This window comes from Notothenia rossii (genome assembly GCF_949606895.1).
Source record: "Notothenia rossii genome assembly, chromosome: 9".
In the NCBI taxonomy this organism is placed as follows: Eukaryota; Metazoa; Chordata; class Actinopteri; order Perciformes; family Nototheniidae; genus Notothenia; species Notothenia rossii.
In genome coordinates this window covers 48039237-48053552 of record NC_136907.1, presented here as the reverse complement: position 1 = coordinate 48053552, position 14316 = coordinate 48039237, and positions in this window count along the sequence as shown.

Sequence of the window (14316 nt, the reverse complement as noted above, 5' to 3'; positions counted from 1 at the left end):
AAAAAAAAACATCTAAAGATATAACCTTGCACTTTGATAAGTCTCGTGAACATTTTCACTATTTTGACATTTTTATAGATCAAAATTGAACTAAAGAAATAAATGGTAGATTAATCCATATTGAAAATAGGTGTCAGCTGCTACACTAATTATAATAATTATATTTCTTAATAAATTAAGATAAGATATTACTGTATTGATCCCAATTTGGGAAATGTTTGTGTTGCAGCAGTATAACAAGAAAAACAAAATATAAGTTATTATATATACAAAAGTATGTGAGGGATGGAATATTAAATTGAATATAAAAGTAAAATGTACATGTGATTTTACGTCCAAGAGAAGCTATGGAGCAGAGAGTTATCTGCCAGCCATTGGTGATTTGTTATTAGTTCAATATGTCAAACTGATTTCCCTGACTACAATCTTTAGTTACATGGTGAAACGTTATGCTGCTTGTACTAATTAGACTTATCATATAAGCCACACAGGTTTTAATAGGATGTATTCATTATCTTTACTTATGTTGCGGTCTTTTCAGCAGTGCCATCTCTAAAACGGCGATACAGTCACTACCCATCATTTACATTTCACCGTGACATGGACAAAAATGTAACGTCAGCTTACCTCATGGCACGAATCCAGACTCTCCTTTGGAAAACATTGCCCGGGAAATGATAGAACAAGCACGTTTCATGCGAAGACCTGTGGCTGCAACCCGGAGCAACGCAACAAACCATTGCGTAGCTAACTAGTAGCGCTAGCTTTAGCTAACGTTAGCTAACGAAACGAACTGCCGAGTAAAATTGGAAAACACTGGTAATTAATTATTCTATAATTTGTAAAACTACGGTGTTAAAAACGACAATTTCAAAAATACAGATTCTAATGGTCAGATATAGATATACAGATACTAAAGATAGGCAGGTACTTGCTTTCAAGCAGAACACAGGGGAAAACAAACTTAGCGGGAGTGTTTACGTGTTCGGCGTAATGACGTACAACGGCCTCGACAATTTCTGTAGTCCTATTCAGCCACTCGATAACAACCATCGTTTTTCAGACACGTAAACTCTTCAAAAATCCCCAGTGGGGTCACTGCTGATGTATTTAATGTCGTAGAACAAAACGTGATTTATCTCTTAAATTTGTGTCAACCACAGACCTTATTTCGAGCTATTTTCCAAAACCCTATGGAAAAAATGCATTGCTTTTCGAGGAAGGAACCGGAAGTGCTAAAAATGCTAACTTACTTCCGGGTTTTACGACGCGTCACTGCGGTTCTCTATTGTAGCCTCAACAATCAAGATCTGTTGTGCACTTGTAGTGCAATATGAAATAAAAACAACTAGACTCTTTTGGCAGTGTAACAATTAAACAACAACTACACTCTTTTGGCAGTGTAACAATTAAACAACAACTACACTCTTTTGGCAGTGTAACAATTAACACTAGAACCGCCAACGGGTACATTTTACCCGCAGCTGTTTTTTTATTGTATGTAACTTTTTTTCAATAAAATATTAACGTCTCCCAGTCCGTGACTTTTCCTGAAAGTGTAACACCCTGTGTTGTCAAAAATTGTCAATATTAATATTAATATTAATATAGTCCGATTGAAAAAATCACCCAAAAAATTGCTATTTATACCTATTTCCCCCAGCGGGTAATATTTACCTCATAGAAATGCAGCGCTCCTCGCGCTATTGATTTCGCGCGTAAACATAAACATGACGTGTTGCTATCGCAACGCATTTTGTCTACTGCTGTAGATAGAGAGAGAGATTGAGAGATAGATATATTGAGAGAGAGATAGATAGATATATTGATAGAGAGATAAAAGAGATAGATAGATATATAGATTAATAGATAGATAGATAGATAGATAGATAGATAGATATATAGAGAGAGAGAGAGAGAGAGAGAGAGAGAGAGAGAGAGATAGATAGATAGATAGAGAGAGCCGGTTATATTTCCAAAATGGACAAAAGAAAGAGACTCATGAACGTACAGGAGGCACTAGCGTTGCTAAACCGTCTGAGCGAAGCAGAGTCTGATGGTGGGGAAGTATCAGGACTGAGTGATGTGTCCTGGGTTTGTTCTGCCTCTGATGGGTAATCTGACAGCGATCCTGAGCCTCCGCGGAACGTAAGGCCATCCCATCCTGATCCCCCGCTTGCAGATGGGCCTACTGTACCAGCCCATGTAGAAGGTATGATGATTCTTGTTTTTTATTTCCTACTTTTCTACAAATCGTAGGCTATAAGATATCAAGGCATATAGATAATGCCTTTCCTTTTTACAAATGATCTTTTCATTGCCTTTTCGAGGATGTAATATTATCAAATAAACATTTATGAAATATACTTTAGTCTAAAGTAGTGTTTTCCTCTCTCCTATTTAGTTAGTGCCACTGAGCCGTCACCAGCCCAAGAGATCGGGAAAGATGGCATGGACGGTCATGGAGCTTTGAGGAGGCGCAGGGAGACGGCAGATACAGAACATCCTCACGGAGTCTGCTGGCCCCACACCACACGCACGTCACAACATTACTGACAAACTCACAGCATTTATGTGTCTGTGTGATAATGTAATGTTGGAGGAAATCCGTGATTGCACAATTGCTGAAGCGCGGAGAGACAGAGCCACCTGGGATGTCTCTATTATGGAGCTGAAGGCCTTTATTGCGCTTCTCTATGTGAGAGGTTCATATTGTGGGAAGAACATTGAGATGGAGAGTTTCTGGTCCGAGCAGTGGGGCAACGCGTTCTTCAACGCAACACTGTCGAGGAACAGGTTTCGGGAAATCATGCGCTACCTGCGCTTTGATAAAAAGGAGACCCGCCGGTGCCGGTTGACCACCGACAAGTTTACGCACGTGAGGAAGGTGTGGGATCGTTTTGTCGAAAATTCAATCGCGTCCTACAGGCCAGGGTCCGACATCACTGTGGATGAACAGCTATTCCCGACCAAATCAAGATGTCCATTCACACATTACATGCCCAACAAGCCGGACAAATTTGGCATCAAGTTTTGGCTGGCAGCTGACGTTGACAGCAAATACATGCTGAATGGCTTCCCTTACCTGGGAAAAGATGCCAGCAGGCCAGCAACACAACGGCTAGGAGAGAACGTGGTGCTGAGGCTGGTGGAGCCCTTTGTTGGTAAGGGAAGAAATATAACAACAGACAATTTCTTTACCTCCCTCCCTCTCGCCAAAGCGCTTCTCGCGAAAAATACCAGCCTAGTGGGGACCATCAAGCGCAAGAAGCGGGAGCTCCCACCCTCTGTGCAAGGGAGATCTGAGCTGTTCAGCACCAAGTTGCTGAAGAACGACAAAATGGTGCTCTCAGTCTACCAGTGCAAGCCGAGGAGAAACGTGACAATACTCAGCACGCAACACCAGCATGTGGCCATCTCCACAGAAAGAAAGAAAAAGCCAGGGACTGTGGGTTACTACAACCACTCAAAAGTGGGGGTTGACGTGCTCGATCAAATGGCTCAGCAATATTCGGTGAAAGGTAGGCTATTATTGTTATTGTTATTATTATTATTATTATTATTATTATTATATATTAATATTTTAGGCCTATAGAAAACACTGCATTGGTCAATCCTTTTTACTAAATCCTATGTTTTCCTCAGTGGCACGCGTAGATGGCCCGTTGCTGTCTTTTATAATTTGCTGGATCTCGCTGCCATCAATGCCTGGGTGCTGTACAGGAGCTGCATGAGCCAGGAGAACATACCGAGAAGGGACTTCATGCTCCAGCTGGCACACGAGCTGCGCGCTGAGTGGATGGCATCAAAAGCGCCACCACTTGCGGACCTGCCCTTCAGCGGTGCTGGTGCAGAAGAGCGCAGGAGAATGACCTGCATGGTGAAGGCGCACTGCATGCAGAATAAAACGTTCTGCAAATGTGTCAAGTGTGGGGATGCTGTGTGTGGTAAATGCACAGCCAAGGTGCTCAGTGTTTGCAACAATTGTGTTTGAGTGTTTGAGAAGCGTTGTGATCGATGTGTTCCTTCTTATTGTTCTTCTTCTCTGATATTTTTTGTTATTTGTAAACGTTCTGTGTTATCTGTTGTTCAATTATATAACAAATACATTATTATATTCATTTATATTATTGTCATGTTGTTGTTTTTTTATGAGTAGAAGGCTATCAGAAGATATGAAGCATTTTTACCTTTACGAAACACAAGCCTAACATCAAGCGTTTATTAGCGAGAGTGGGTAATATTTCTACCATAGAATATGCAGCGATCCTCGCGCTGTTGATTTCGCGTGTAAACATAAACATGACGTGTTGCTATAGCAACGCCTTTTGTCTACTGCTGTTCCTATAGATAGAGAGAGAGATAGATAGATAGATGGATATATATATATAGATAGATAGAGAGATAGACAGATAGATAGTTATAGACAGTGCTTGAATTGGAATAAAAAAGGTGCCAGTACTCTAAATCAGCAACAAGTATTTGGCACAAAGTCATAGTATATCCTATAATGCTGGTGGGTTTGTCTCTTTACTGTATATTTTAGAAAGGCTCACTGTAATTAAACAAAATGACTCAGGGTGCATCTGAGATTAGAGGGGGTGCAGTGGTAAAGTGCTATTTTTATAAGTGGGGAGTGGACCTGACACCCTCTAGTCTAGGGGGGTCCGGGGGCATGCTCCCCTGGGATTTTTTTTTTTAAAATATTGAAGTTAGATGCATCACTCTGGTGCACTTTGAGAGCAAAATGAAGAGATATATGGATACCTCTCAACATCCATAATGAAACAACTGTAAACAGATTTACTTTTTCTTTATGGATATAAAAGAAAGTAAAGCTTGACTCCTACTGGCTGGTTAAATGACTCCTCGTCCCTGAGGCCACTACCAGTTTTTTGTGCCATTTTGCTGGATTTATTTGTCAATAGCGTTGCTGCACAAAGTGATAGCCCTCTAGTTTAAATCTACTACCCAAAAAGACACATATGGAGATGGGTTACTATTTAAAAAAAATTGCAAATCTATTTGGGAACAGTGGGGCCGGGCCTCAAATCCTATAGGGGGGTCCGGGGGCATGTTCCCCCGGTAAGATTTTTTTTTTAAATGTTGGACTTAAATGCATCAATCTGGTGCATTTTGAGGGGGAAATAAAGAGACTACACCCATATGAAACAAAAATGTATACATTTAAATAATCATAAAATCATAAGTACATGGCCATAACCAATAACATACAATATCCAATATGAAAAAACATTGAAACTTGTTTATTTATTTGTTTTTGGTTCATTTATAGTTGTGAGTGTGTCTGGGCTCCTGAATCGGCCTCTCCTGTCTCCCTCCTCTCCCCCCTGCTCCTCTTTGAGGCAACAGCAAAGACTAGTTTTAGCTCTCAACAAGTTTATCTTACCTTTTTTCACCTAGTTAACATTTTGTTTGTATTATTCATGCATATTTTACTAATCACTACCCCCTCAAATGGAAATATGTGTTTACATAAATGGTGACCGAACCGTTTGAGACCCACTGAGATAACTTAAACTAAGTTAACTATCTAAAGACTCAGAGAATAATTTACCTCACCAGAGCTGTAGTTTTCAGCCTCTCAGTCTGACAGCAAAGGACCCTCCCTCCACCTTGTTGTTGAAACAGCTCCTTATATCCGTTATCGCAGCTAGCTAGCACCAGATATTGGCACTTCTTACTGAGTACCGGCAAGGTGCCGGTACTCAGTAAGAAGTGCCGGTACCACATGGGTAAAAATCAGAAGTGCCGGCACTGCGTACCGGTGAGTACCGGCCCAATTCAAGCACTGGTTATAGATAGATAGAGAGAGAGATAGAGATATATACCTAAACAAAACACAAGTCTAACACCAAGCATTTAAATCAGCACTGTAGCGATATTTTATACTTCATGCTATCTGTACAAACTATATAATATGAAAAGCTGAAAGTCCACAGATTATATTGGTATACATATCATCCCTGTGCGATCAAAACTCACTGTTCTGTATGGTACATTGTACCTTGGAAATCAATAGCAGGTAAACTTTACCCGTTGGCGGTTTTAGGTATACAGCGACCTCTGGCGGTTCTAGTGTTAAACAAGAACACTCTTTTGGCAGTGTAACAATTAAACAACAACTACACTCTTTTGGCAGTAACAATTAAATAAATAATAAACTGTCAGACTGACACTGAATTCAAACAAACTATTTTCAGCCTTACAAAAACAAACTAACTGAAATAATTTACCTCACATCTGGCCATTTAGTATAAACAAAATCAATAATGGCGGATAAACTTAAGAAGAGGTGCTTCCAGCCTTATAAGTAATACCTTGAGATGCTTTTCAGTAAGGCAATGTCTCTGCAATGCATACCAAGAGGTATTCAACAACAAAAAAATGGGTTAACACAATACTCCAAGACTCCTTCAGTCTCTTTAGTCCAGCACAGGGTAGTGGTATAGATCTATTCTCTCTCTGTCTACCCCTCTCCAAATAAACATCATATCAGTATTTATCCCCAGAAAACATCCATCCATTCATGTCTTCCTTCCTAGCCCTCAAACCAATGGTTGTACCTCAAGAGGAGAAGCCTCTCAAACTTTTGATCTGATAGCCTGTTCCTCTTTGGACACAGAATCAGGCTCCCTAGGCTAAAGAGTCTTTCTACTGGGGCACTGGATGGAGTGGCTGCATTATATCTAAGAGATATTTTCTTTATCAAAGGAAATCGATTAAGAGTGTCTATCCCTGTTGCTCCTGATTTGAGGTAATCAGCTACTTCATCTTCAGCAGGGGCATAGGTGTTCTCATCCTCTGGAAAGGAAAATAACTCATCCTCTTTTGACCCTGTGCTGTGCTGTGGTGTTGGGTTGGTTGTACCTGGTTGCTGCTCCTGCTCAAGGGCCTGTTTTCGGCACTCTGCTAGCAGACTTGCCTTCGCCTGGTCTTTCCTCTCCTGGTCACGCAACCAACGCAGCTTGAACTTTGGTAGTGTCACAGCAGCCAGGACAGCATCTTCACTTGCAAGAACCCTTGCAAATCTGGTTTTGATTGCCTTAAATGATGCATATATAACAAGAGTGCAAAAGACAAAAACAAAAACACATTATTGAGTTATACTGTATACATAATGAGCATAGTTTAAAGAAAGAAAGAAAAAAAGATTGCATTTTACATTACGTATGCATAGTTTCATAATGCATTTTATTTCAGGGCCACAAAATGTGTAGGCCTAACCTATATGTTGTACATGTTGTACACTTAACAACTAAAATGCTTTGCAGGTTGATTGTCTCATACAGTACATACACATGTGGGCTAATACAGTGCATATGAATCACACTGTCAGACAACCTATACACCCATATGAGTGACATTTATAAACTAGAGAATGCAATTCCTGAAGAAATTGCTAGTGGGAATGCTTTATGCTGAAAAGCTGACGCTGAACTGCTATGCTGAAATGTAATGTGTAAGACGAAAGTGAAGAATTTATATTGAAATTATACATGAACACAGGGGGCTTGAATGTGTGATGAGAGAAGAAAAGAAAGTAAAAAGGCTTGGAAAAGCAGCATAATATTTGAACTGCCAACTTCTGAACTAACTTGATGGCGAATGATCTGTCGCCATGGCAATGGCATTTGACGACACCCCATAATACGCTTAGATGCGTTGACGGCTGCATCGTTACCAAACCTGTGAAGTTTTGGGCTGTTTGGAGTATTTTCACTGAAGTTTTTTGAAAACCGTGTTTCAAGGCGAGCATTGTGTTGCCATGGCAACAGCATTTGAAGAAATCTCAAAACTGTCCCGTAGATCTCTTCACGGCTGGACTGTTAGTACACGTGAAGTTTGAGCACTTTTTGAACATTTTCATAGGAGTTATAGCGACATCATGTTTTATGGCGAGGCCATGGAAACGGCATATGGTGAGATCTCAGATTTGGCGTAGAGCTGTTGAAGCATGGACCGGTGATATACAAGTGAAGATTGGGGGACGATTGGACCGTGTCGATTGGACTTACAGCGACATCGTTTTTCATGGCGAGTGGTCTGTCGCCATGGCAACGGCATTTGAAGAAATCTGAAAACGGTCCCGTAGATGTCTTCACGGCTGGACTGTTAGCACACATGTGAAGTTATAGCACTTTTTGACAATTTTCATAGGAGTTAAAGAGACATCGTGTTTCATGGCGAGTGGGCTGTCGCCATGGCAACAGCATTTGATGACACCCCATACTATGCTTAGATGCGTTGATGGCTGCATTTTTACCAACCTGTGAAGTTCAGGGCTGTTTGGAGTATTTTCACTGAAGTTATGAGCATTGTGTTGCCATGGCAACGGCATTTGAAGAAATCTCAAAACTGTCCCGTAGATGTCTTCACGGCTGGACTGTTTGCACACTGCTATCTGAAGTCTGCTGCTCTGAGCATGTCAGTTGGAGTGATGACATCATCGTGTTCCATTGCACAGGTGTTTATAGTTGAGCTAACGAGGTGCCTAGACTTCAAAGGCTTCATTGTTCTGAATGAGAGATGAACTTCTTACATGTGAACGTTTTGTGGAAGAACCGTAACAGATATCTGTGAAATTTCAAAACGTGAAGCATGTCAAGGAAGTTGAGTATCTGAAGTGTAATGTTTGTGTAGTTTTGGGTTAATAATGTGGCCTTTTTGGCAGTTTAACTAAAGGTGCGCGGCTGCTACCGTGAGGAAATATCTGCCTGAAATTACAATGGGGTTTAATGGAGGAATGTTGAACGTTTTTGTCACTTCATGCAGTGCTTGAATTGGGCCGGTACTCACTGGTACGCAGTACCGGCACTTCTGATATTTACCCATGTGGTACCGGCACTTCTTACTGAGTACCGGCAAGGTGCCGGTACTCAGTAAAATGACGGTACTCAGCCGCCGGCAATATACGTATATATTGTAAACGCAACGCAGCGCAAATGTGGGTCTGACTCTGCCTCACAGAGGGTGATTGGCTGTCTACATGACGTGGCCTGCCGACATTGCCACTTTCATACAGATCATACTAATGCCCTCGATTGGTCTCTGTGTGTCATTCAAGCTCGGGAGGGTGTGTGTTGGTGTGTGTGTGGCGCGAGCAAGCGAGAAAGCGCGCGCACCGGTTACGTGTATTGTTGTTAGCATCTGGTGCTAGCTAGCTGCGCTAACGGATATAAGGAGCTGTTTCAACAACAAGGTGGAGGGAGGGTCCTTTGCTGTCAGACTGAGAGGCTGAAAACTACAGCTCTGGTGAGGCAAATTACTCTCTGAGTCTTTAGATAGTTAACTTATATTAAGTTATCTCAGTGGGTCTCAAACGGTTCGGTCACCATTTATGTAAACACATATTTCCATTTGAGGGGGTAGTGATTAGTAAAAAATGCATGAATAATACAAACAAAATGTTAACTAGGTGAAAAAAGGTAAGATAAACTTGTTGAGAGCTAAAACTAGTCTTTGCTGTTGCCTCAAAGAGGAACAGGGGGGAGAGGAGGGAGACAGGAGAGGCCGATTCAGGAGCCCAGACACACTCACAACTATAAATGAACCAAAAAAGAAAAAATAAACAAGTTTCAATGTTTTTTCATATTGGATATTGTATGTTATTGGTTATGTCCATGTACTTATGATTTTATGATTATTTAAATGTATACATTTTTGTTTCATATGGGTGTAGTCTCTTTATTTCCCCCTCAAAATACACCAGATTGATGCATTTAAGTCCAACATTTAAAAATAAATCTTACCGGGGGAGCATGCCCCCGGGCTACCCCTATAGGATTTGAGGCCCGGCCCCACTGTTCCCAAATAGATTTGCAATTTTTTTTAAATAGTAACCCATCTCCATATGTTTCTTTTTGGGTAGTAGATTTAAACTAGAGGGCTATCACTTTGTGCAGCAACGCTATTGACAAATAAATCCAGCAAAATGGCACAAAAAACTGGTAGTGGCCTCAGGGACGAGGAGTCATTTAACCAGCCAGTAGGAGTCAAGCTTTACTTTCTTTTATATCCATAAAGAAAAAGTAAATCTGTTTACAGTTGTTTCATTATGGATGTTGAGAGGTATCCATATATCTCTTCATTTTGCTCTCAAAATTATGTCTCAGGAATGTAGGGTTTGGGAATTATGGCAGTTTTAAAAAAATATATGAATGCGAATTTCAAGCTGTCCTCAACTCTAGCTGTGACATCACGCACTCTAGTTAATGTTAAAATGTGAAGAAAACCTCTAAAACAAGGTCTGAACAATCTTTAATATCTCTAAAAGTAAGAATCAGATTTAAAAGTTGTTTTACACGAATAATCTTAGAAAGATGTGTAACATTTTAAAGTTGGAATGAGGTTTCTGAGTGAAAGTATGAATGAACAGTTAGCAGTTAGTTGAAGTCGCATGAAGATTTTTTGAAGTTGAAGATTTCCTCCATTGACTTCAATGTTAAACATTTGATGAATTATGGGATGTATCTCTGGAATTATGAAAGTTATGAATGAGAAAAGTAATAGCAATCGATTCCCGACCGAGCTGAACGTTTTGATGTTTGAACGGACTTTCTGCGATGTTCAATGCGGGAGGAGAAGAGGGCCAAAATAACCCGGCGGAATAATAATAAAAATGTTTTCCGTAGAAGAACAGTTAGTTGGAATGCTGTTAACAGCATTCCCACTAAAATACAATGCAATTGGCTGATTGATTTAATTATTTTTTTTAATGCAAAAGAAAATAACAGTTCTTACCTGCACAATTGCATCTCGTAGGCCAACGAGGATTTGCAGTTCATTCTTAATTTCCAGAGTCTTGGACATCAATATTTCCAGTGTGGGTAGGAGTGTGCCATAAAAGCAATTGTCTTCTCCCTGAAGAATGTCCAGTGCCACAGTAATTGGCTTCATGACAGTACAGTACTCTCTGAGAAACTGATGTTCCCTTTCACTGATACATTTCATCTGTAGTTTGAACTCCACCACTGGTATCCCAGAAATTCGAGCCAGGGCGTCATAAAACGAATTCCACCTAGTTGTGCAAGGTACTAGCAGCTTCTTTGCAATAATGTCGTCCATGAGCTGATGATCGACTAGCCTTGTTCCACAACCCTGCACACTTTGTGGTAGCGTTTCTGTAGACTGCTTTTGTTTCAGGTGTTGACAGTAACCACTTATCCACATCAGTGCATGAGATGAGGTTCAATGTGTGTGATGCACATCTCTGGTGTGGGGGTAAAGAAATCACAGCATCTACATCATCATCATAATCAGCACCATCCAGCAGTACATCCCCAATGTTTGTAAAGGTCACATCATCATCCTCTAGAGCAGGGGTTCCCAAAGTGGGGGTCGTGAGACCCCGAGTGGGGGTCGCGAGATGATTACAAAATAAAGATGGAAAATAAAAAAAATAAAAATTATAGAAAAAAAATTGATTAATGTTTTTTATTAAAAAAAATAAAAAAATATTATTAATAATAACGTTCGCATAGACATTTTCAGGGGCGGACTAGCCATCTGTATAATTTCCCCGCAACGAGGCCCCCCCCCCCTTTGACAATCCACTAGCGCAGTGTTTGTGCGGAAAACTGAAATTAATTCACTAGCAAAGTGATTTTATCTTTGTGCTGACTCCTTTCAAGCACGGGCAGATCCACACCAGATTCTCCTTCTCAGGGTGTTTCTGTTTCAGAGGATGAGTCCTGCAGCTGAAGTTACGGGCTGCATGAGACCTCTTGTCCCACAGAGAAGCTCCTCTTCATCTTACTGCTTGTTGCGTATCACAGGAATGAAATGACCAGCCAAACTACACATATTTGAAGCTTTGGCATTGCAGCCAGGTGTTTTTATTTACTTCAAGGAGTTTATGTATGGCTGTGTATGTCTGTTTGCTAAAGAGTAATTATCAAAGGACTTTGAAGTTCCAAAATATTTAAAACATCGAGGTCAAGCTGGGTCAATATTATACATATGTTTACCTCTAAGACACATGAAACAGCACAAATGAAAAACAAAACGCCATGAGAGCAAACTTAGTCCTGTCTCATTCTCACACACAATCCCTCACACACACACAAGGTATAAGGAGGTTTAATATGTAAGACTGTGTATGATCACAGTCTTACGGCCCATCTACACTACAGGCATGAAAAAATCTTGAAGCTGGGCGTGTCTGAAGCTTGGCGATTTTTTGCGAGCAACCAATCACATGAATCTCCCGCCCCCGACATACAGAGCAATAGCAATGTTAAAACGAAGTAAACTGGATATAAACTCTCCAAACAGGCGAAAAAACTATCAGTTTCACCCACTGTCTCTGCCACCTCCCTCCATGCCTGGTTCCTCCGGTTTGTATCCCGGTAAATAGTTCCGGTCGTAAAGAACCGGGTGATTTGCTACCGTAATATCTCGTTTGGAATATGAGGAAATGAACTGCGGTCTGGCTCTCCCAGCTTGCACGCGGTTGGATTGGCTGAGCTTGCACTGGCGGGATTTGCATAAACGGAATTTGATTGGCTGATGCCAAGCATCGAGCCTCAAAAGTTGAACATTGTTCAACTTTTGATGCCGATAGATGCTCGTGATGCTTGCAAAGCCATGCCATGCTCCCCACAATGCAGTTCGGCGAAGATTCAAAATCTTCTACGTCACCCCATTCAAGTGAATGGGCGAAGCGTTGAAAGCATTTTTTGATGCCTGTAGTGTAGACGTACCGTTAGCGTGTGACAGGAAGCGTGTGACAGGAAGGGGTGGAGAAAGGGGGAGAGGCCAGGGGTGTGAGGGGACGGGGGCGAGACAGTCTCACGCACAACTTCAAAGAGACTGCCTTAATCAAACACCTAGATTAACATCAGAGGCTTATAACATGCCGGTGCGAAATCACACCTGCCTGTTATAACACCTCAACCCTCACATCAAAGGACAGACATCAAAGGCTAATTAGATTAGACAACAAAGGGTTGTGAGGGGACAGGGGCGAGACAGTCTCACGCACAACTTCAAAGAGACTGCCTTAATCAACACCTAGATTAACATCAGAGGCTTATTTCACGCCGGTGTGAAATCACACCTGCCTGTTATAACACCTCAACCCTCACATCAAAGGATTAGACAACAAAAGTGCTACACAGGGGGGCATTTCACACCTACGTGTGATGACACCTCACCCCTCACATCAAAGGATCTCACACCTAGGTGTGATATCACACCTAGGTGTGACATCCACCTCGAACAAAGGGAGGCGGGACTTAGCTCATTAGCATAAGTAGGGAGAGGTGTGACCTGTCACACCACCTGTCACTTTTCATGCATACTAATGTGATGGAAGCGGGATTGGTACTACTAATCAGTTAGCACAGAACTCACGGTATAAATAACCTTAACTGCACATCCAATCCAGCGATTAGCATCGTGAGATTCCACAGATTCCAGAAATATCTGTATCATCTCTGAGCGATCAAAACTTGTGACAGAGGAAGCAAACACAGACATCACAAGACGTAGCTTCACGGAGTAAACACGGAAATATTCTCACCTTAGTTGCTGTTTCTGATCAAAAGTCGTGTTCAATGGCATCAAAACGATAAAAACGCTGCTGAAGGTTAATCCAATGGTTAATCCAATGTGTCTATGTCACTTTGAAATGATTCCTGATAATCCATCATTCCATTTTTATGTCAAAAATGGAGATTTAATATTAGCTGCTAATGGTAACCACCAGAGTGTATCACAGCTTCCGGTTCCGGGGCATTCGGGCTGTGCATCACTCATTCACCAATGGGTAATGTTTAGATGGATTTTAGGAACTTCCCCTCGATTCTACTGGCTCTAACGCAGGGGTGCCCAACCTTTTTTGAACCGAGAGCTACTTTTAAAGTTGCCAGTCTGCCGAGATCTACCGGTCCAAATAGAGAGGCGTAGCCATTACTGACAGCCTACTACCAGGTGAATACACACTTCTACTTGTATAAAACTGAGCTTTGTACGATGAATACTTCATAAAATACTGCAGATCCTTTATCTTACCTCTTTCTAATCTACACACATACAAGTATTTAACTGAAGCTACACAACAGTGTTGTTGATACAGAGTTGGAGTTTATTCACACGTCACATACTACAGTGGGTAATGTTTTCAAGAAACATTGAACAGTGCTGCCACATATGACACAGGAAAAAAAGAAAAGACTCTGAACCCTTTCTTTGCCATTATATAAAAATAGTGTTGCTACAAAAGTATAAATTAGGCTTACTAATAAGACAACTCAGATCTGAAGCTACACAGGAATCTGCTTTCAAAGTGCA